General features: G+C 45.3%; 1 protein-coding gene across 1 annotated transcript in view; it reads left to right on the top strand.

Moving 5' to 3' along the window:
* LOC125292979 (ERC protein 2) overlaps positions 1 to 7,500 on the top strand; it is a 190,683-nt gene that overhangs the window by 124,289 nt on the left and 58,894 nt on the right. The window lies entirely within an intron of this gene.

The raw sequence follows: 7,500 nt of genomic DNA, 5'->3' as shown, positions 1-7,500 counted from the left end.
TGTGTGTGTGTGTGTGTGTGTGTGTGTGTGTGTGTGTGTGTGTGTGTGTTTTGTTTGCGTGTGTGTGACAGAGAAAATATGATAGTAAGTGTGTGTATGTATCAGGGTTTCCGTTTCCGGAAAAAATATGAAATGTCTGACAAAATTACACCTCTCCGGTCAAATTGTCCGATTAAAATTGGCTAATAATCCCATCCCCCTAACACAATCTGAATTTGAGAATAAGCCTAAAATGTATGCCAATACTAAAGCAAAAATACATCCTTTGGCTATGTTTTAAAGGAACAAGCTCTACTGAAAGTTATTAAACAACATGCATATGCTGCATTTCAAATAAAGTGCACACTTAAAACGTCTGTTAAACAATGAACGAATGAGTGAGACGGTTCAAACATGGCCAGGCCCAGGCAGACTAGCCTTAAAAGCTTTTTTCAGAGGCCAGACGCGATGAATGATGGTAAATCGGTAACGCCTGAAGCCTCAGATGTCCGGTCAGCTCCATGTCCAGCACCATTTTTCTCAAGCGGAAACTCTAGTACAGTAAGTCTGAATGTATGTATGTGTTCATGGTAGTTTTTGGTTTGGAGTTGGTACCTGTGGCTTCATATTTACACTTGTAAACCACCTCAACACCACCTGTAAACACCTCTTTCTTCTTGACCATAATTCTCCACATTTACCACATACACACACACACACACACACACACACACGCACACACAACACACACACACACACTTCAGCTCCATACACCATGAGTCTCTGACACCCCTCACCTCACCCCTCCTCCTGAAGGCCATATTCTGCAGGAGATCTCTGCAGGACTCCTCTCCTACCTCCTCCTATCATACCATCTCCATAATAGTCCATCTAGGCTCCCACACTGAACTCTGCAGGTCTCAAACAAATTCTTCTAAATACCGACAAATTGTTTTCTAATTGACTCTGTGTTTGTGTGTTATAAGTGTGGGTTTCTGAGTGTGTATGCACACACGTGTGTGTCTGCGAGTCTGAGAAACTCACAGAATCCACCCAAGCTTCTGTGATAAACCCGTGTGAGGCGCTTTTATTAAGTTAGCACAGATTGGGGGGCTTTGAAAGTGAAGTGCTTTTTGAGATCCTCCATGCTTCCCTTTTTTTTCCACCACCTGTGAGGGAGTGTGAACGTGTGAACAGGAGAGAGAGAGAGCGAGGGAGAGACGGCGAGAGAGGAGAGAGAGAGAGCGATGGAGAGACGCTGGGTGGCTGAGTTTATTTTCTCTGTCCCGTGTTTGGTTTCACAGCTTCATCACCCGACGTGTGGAAGGATCCTTTTCCCTCCTCTCCGTAGGTGTCACCGGCTGGCCATAACTCAGAGCCTAACACAGTCACCTCTCTCTCTCTCTCTCTTTCTCTCTCTCTCCCTCCCCCCTCCCTCTTTCATTCACTTTGCTTTCCTCTCTCTCTCTCTCTGTTCATTTCCCTTCCCTCTCTTTTCTTCCTTGTCTCTGTCTCTCTGGAAGACATACTCGTGTTATTGTCTGTCATTCATTCATAGATACTCTTTCTTTTCCCAGTGGTGGATTCCACTGCTCTTCATTCATCTCTTCTATGCAGAGACTCTCTCTCTCTCTCTCTCTCTCTCTCTCTCTCTCTTCTTTCTGTGTTGTGTGATGATGTCATTGATCTCTAGTAGAGAGAAATATGATAGGGTATTAGATTATTATCAGGCTATCATTGAGGTTAATTCACAAGTCAATGATTATGTTCATAATTTGTATTGTGTTATTGAGTCCTGTATTGAGTTATTGAGTCCTGTCATGATGTGCTCTTGTGATATGCTCTAGCTGCACTTCCTTGCCCTACTCACATGTTCCTTGCCACATGTTCCTCTCTAAAGAAGGTAGATTGGAAGCCCTGCAGTCTCTGTCTCTTCCCCACATGCAAATAAAACCCTCTGATTCCTTTTCAGACATCCCTTTACCCCCAGGCCTCTCCTCCTCCAGGACACCCATATAGGCCTTTTCCACATCCATGCATGCCTCTCTCTCTCTCTCTCTCTCTCGCGCTCTCTCTTTCTCTTTCTCTAAATATGATCAAACGCATAACTATTTGAAATGGTATATAATGCGTTTCTCAGTATCGTTTCCCTCTCTTCATTGAGATTCAAGGGTCGGCCCTTTTGTCTGTTTGGAATTCCCTGCAGTCTTATTGTTGCAGCCTTGACTGAAGGCCCAATGGCTGCTTTGATGAGCTTGCACGCTCAAACGATTGAAAAGGAGTTGCTAAACACGTCTCATCGTTTTTTTGGCTGCCTCATGGCATAATCAAGTCGCAGCACGAGCAGATGTCAGTGTGCTTTGTAAGTCGGCGCGGATTTCGTTTGCTATGACATGATACCGACGACTCTGGAACAAAGGGACCACTTGAAAGCTACACAGCGTGATACCATATCCCACCGTCTAGCCAATAGAGGTGAGTTATTTTGCAACCGGCGCGGTCGAATATGAGCATTGAGTCACGTTCCCTACCCCCCATCTCCCACTCCACGCCCTCAGGGCCTGATAACTCTGGAATGGGACTGGAATGTGTCTGTTGGATGGCTTGAGTATCAAAAATCAAGAGCCCAAACCAAACACCCCCCCCTCCCTGTCCCTTATTCCACCCTCCTACCCCCCCACCTCCCCTCCTCTCCTCCTCCCTCCTCCACCTCCTCTCCTAGCAGCAGGGTGGTGCGCGGGAGACTGTGGAGCGCATCAGGGAGCTGGAGCGACAGCTGAAGGATAGCATGAACACCTCCACCCACAGGGAGGCGCTGTGGGCACAGGAGGAGCAGGCGCGCACTGCAGCACAGAGACAGGTACACATACGCAGACATCAATACAATCAGGCATCTTTCTACAGGAACACACTCACATAAACTTACATGTAGCCAAAGCCAAATATATACACCCACATTATACACCTACAAGTTCTACACATGCAACCAAACACGCATGTGTATACACATATGTACAGACACACATATACTTACATTGACGCACGCATGCACGCACACACACACACAATTTGACAGATATGAACACATCCTTCCTGTTCCTGTCTCTGCATGCTCTGGCCTCTGCTGTCCACTTCCTCCTGGCCTTTGGTGACCTCTGACCTCTGTTTTCCTCACTTGCGGGTTCCCCTGCAGAGCTTGGCTCTGTGCACAGGGCTGTCAATGAGAACTCCCCTCTGTGGTCATAAGGGGCACTACACCTGAACTGGTGGGGGTCAGGAAGTGTGTGTGTGTGTGGGTATTCATCAGAACCTTTCTTTCTTTCTTTCTTACTTTCATTCATTCTTTCTCTGTTTCTCTGTCTTCTGTACTAACTGCATGACCCTCCTTTCAGTGCCTTGTTCTAGTTCTAACCTCAACTCTTTGCCTCTTCTTCACTTCAGGTAAAGCAGCACAAAGGAGGTTGGTGGAGATATTCTGTTTCCGTTTCTCTTTCTATCCGTTTTCATTTCTTATTTAGAAATGAAAAAACTGTTCAAACTAATCAAACTGATTGTGTTTCCACTGAGGGTTTTGTGTGTGCATAGGGATGCCTGTGAATGTGTCTGTGTGTGTGTGTCTGTCTGTGTGTGTGTGTTTTGTGCTTAGTGGTATTGCTGTGCATTATTTATATTGTGTGTGTGTGTGTGTGTTTGTGCTTAGTGGTATTGCTGTATTGCTGTGCATTATTTATATTGTGTGTGTGTGTGTGTGTGTGTATGATCATGAGGCACACCACTCATGTCTGTGGTATTGCTTCTGAAATAGGAATAAGACAGATCTTTATCTGTTTGTGTGGTAAAAGGTTGCATCACCACGTTCAGCCACATCCTGGCCTTAAGTCCTGAGGTAAAAGTGGTGTGTTTGGCTGGGATGTCACAGCCAGTGTAGTTATCTGGTTTATGTGCCAGGCTCTGGATATTCTGCAGAACAGGTTCAGGCTCCGCCTCCGTACATGAAGTTTCTTTTTTTGGGCCTCTTACAAAGAATTCTCCGTCTTCAGTTTCCTCCCTTAAAAAGAACGTTGGTGATGAACTTGAATGACCTGAGAAGGAAGCAGACACACATGCGCACACACGCACACACACACACACATACACACACACACACACACACACACACACACACACACACTCCCCATAAGACCACACACACACTTTACATGGTTGAAGAGCCTTCACACCAGTTGGGAAGAGTTTATAATAATTGGCTTGTAGCAGATTTATTTACGTTTTGGTACTTACTGCAGACACAGATGATGTCATGCTGCAACCATAAGGACATTTTATGATGGGTGCTTAAGGTTCCAACATGGGCTAATGGTTATGCTATTTGCCAGAGTTAAGACTTGTTGCTTTGACTTCTTCCACATCATAAAATTAAAGGACGCTCCACCCTATAAATATCTTTACGTATCATACTTTTGTACTTGATTACACTGGAGATGGTAAATAGCACACATGGAGTTAGAGGAACTATGAGCAAAGGTTCAAACTAGCAGCTGATCCGATGTGCTATATGGAAATCATTTTCACTGTAAGAAAGCACACAGTGCCTAATGCATCTGTGACCTTTGTTCTTTCATTCATCTTTCATCCTCCCACGCATACAGTATGGTTGCTATGGATACAGTTAGATTACTATGGGGTTGCTATGGATAGGGTTAGATACTCAGCAGGAACTCTCGCTCCACTATGGTATCTACGCTTGTGTTGGAGAAATATAAACTCTTTATATATCTTTATATATATAATGATAATTAAGAAAAGTTATTGTACTGTTTTAAAACACCTACAAGTTATATGTTTTTCTCTGTCTTTGCAAAGATAATACAATTGTATTGTTCTTTTGGATTACTGGCTCCTGTCTTCATTTTGCGTCAATGCATACAAAATTATCTAACAGCTTGATTCCTACAAAAGTCCGCCCTCGTAGTTCCCCATATTCCTGATCAGGAAGACACATACTGTACAGTACTAGAGTTTGGAACTTGGTTGGAAGAAAGCTTAACTGCTTGGGGAAATGCTAGACTGAGAGAGAGAAAGAAGAGAGAAATAAAATGATAAAGTGATCCCTAATCTTCCAGCTGTGAAGTCTTTTTTCATAAAACAAAAAAGAGAAAGAAAAGGAATGAGAGGGCTAGAGAAAGAGAAAGAACGAGGGATAGAGAAAGAGAGAGAAAGGGGGAGAGAGAATGAGGGCAAGAGAAAGATAGAGAGAGTGCAATGTTTCGCTCTGGTGGCCAAGCTAAACTCAAAAACTGTTTTGCTTATCTGTCTGACGGCTTCAGCAGGCCTTGTGGAAGTGCTCTTGGAAAAATAACTGTTGAAAGAATGTGCACTTAATTATTTATCTTAGATACTGTAAACCAATACCTGACCTTATTTATTGTTTAACAATATTTAAACTAATGTCATGGACCTTCTAATTGTAGTTCAATAAATGGATGTTTCAAATGCAAACAGAGATTTTGTGCTTACGCAAACCCGACTCAATACAGCTGAACCTATGTACTGTAGGAAAAGAGAGGAGAACATGTAAGTGTGTGTGTGTGTGTGTGTGTGTTTGTCAGTCTGTCTGTCTGTCTGTCCACACGTGAATGTGTGTGTACACTTAGACAACATGGATTTAGTGCATATTTTTGAATTACTAAAACATATTTCGGCACTCCAAGGAGCCCCTTCGCTCTGTGCGTGTGTGTGTGTGTGTGTGTGTTTATGTGGGTGTGTTATAGCATGTGCGACACAGGCCGTGAGAACCACGTTCGCCTTTCCTCCATCCACGTCTCCTGCCCCGCAGGCCTAATGAAGTAAGACATGATCTGTTTCCGAGCTAATGAAGTCGTAAAGAAGATCACTTGGAATAACTGAGGAGGCCAAAGGCCATCACCTGACCTGCCAGCAGCCACCGCCTACAGCATTTTTCACTGGTTTTTTCCTTCTTTTATGTTTTTTTTTCTTTCTTTCTCTCCACCATCCTCTATCCTCATCCGCCCACCCCCACCCCCCCCACCCCCTCACTGCACTTCACCTCTAATTCTGACTCTGTTCTCCTCCTCTCCTCCCCCTCTCTAAGTAATCAGTCTCATGATGTATAATACTGCAAAATACCCTCATTAAACGGACTTGCTGATATGTGGCGTGGGGACGAGAAAAGAAAGAAAGAAAGAAAGAAAGAAAGAAGGGAAAGAAGGAAAGAAAGAAAGAAAAAAGAAGGAGGGGGAGGAGGGAATGGTAAAAAAAAGTGGACCTAGATCTCGGGTCGCGAGCCCAGGGTGCCCCCACCTGACTCAGGGGCTTCGGCGTTTGAACCGGGCCTCTGAACCAGGAAACAGCAACGCGAACGGACAGGGCAGATTTGCCCGGCCGACGAGTCAAGGCCCAATCAGCTTACGCGGCCCGGGGTCCGGGAATTAGCGCTTTTTCCCAAAGCGCGGCTCTTGAAGTCGCGCCACATTAGCACGCACAGGCTAAGGCACTAATCTGATTAGCTCTGGTCGTTTTGCTAAAATGCATTGTATTCATTATTAATGATGTGCCTGTGAGATGAGTGGGGTGGGACTGCTCCGTGTGTTTGGGGGCCTTGTATGTGTGTGGCCATTTGGATGACAAGTTTGTCAACACGTGGGATTGTGAACATTGATGTGCTTTGGTGTGTGTGTGTGCTCTTAAGACACTATATATTATTGCTTACTGTATCTAAATGTGTGTGTCGGTGTATGCATCTAGTGTGTGTGTGTGTGCAGACCTGTGTGTACACAGGCTGGGCTGATCTCATGTGATCCGGTGGAGGAGTGCGGAGTGCAGTGCTGTGGGTTTGGGTTTGTGTTTGCACTGGCTGGGTCAGGGGTCACTGTGATACAGTCGGAGGTATGGCTGCCATACTGTATGATCTGATTACAGCTTAGTCTTCTGGCCCGCCAGGCCTTGCCCTTCCGTCAGTACTCAATGAATACGGTCACTCAGTTTCTTAGGCCAGCGCTGGGCGTGAAGGTCTGCACATGTTGTGGTGTTTGTGTGTGTGTGCGTGTGCGTGTGTGTGTGTGTGTGTGTGTGTGTGTGTGTGTGTGTGTGTGTGTGAGTGTGTGTGTGTGTGTGTGTGTGTGTGTGTGTGTGCAGCGAGTGTGTGAGTGTGAGTGTGTGTGTGTGTGTGTGTGCGTGCGTGTGCGCGTGCGTGTGTGTGTGCGTGGCGTGCGTGTGCGCGTGCGTGTGTGCGTGCGTGTGTGCGTGCGTGTGTGCGTGCGTGTGTGTGTGTGTGTGCGCGTGTGTGTGTGTGGGTGTGTGAGTGTGTGTGTGTGTATGTTCAAGTGGGAGAGACAGAGTAAGAGAGAGCAAGTCAGTAAGAAAGAAAGAAAGAAAGAAAGAAAGAAAGAAAGAAATAGACTTAACATATTTTGCCTAGTTTTACACCCAATGTTACACAGTTACATAGTTGTTAGCATCATAGAATGTTTTTGGCCCTGTAGTCTGAGGACACCTGAGGCT

Source organism: Alosa alosa, chromosome 4, assembly GCF_017589495.1.
Source record: "Alosa alosa isolate M-15738 ecotype Scorff River chromosome 4, AALO_Geno_1.1, whole genome shotgun sequence".
NCBI classification, from domain to species: Eukaryota; Metazoa; Chordata; class Actinopteri; order Clupeiformes; family Clupeidae; genus Alosa; species Alosa alosa.
This window is presented reverse-complemented; position numbering and strand designations above follow the sequence as displayed.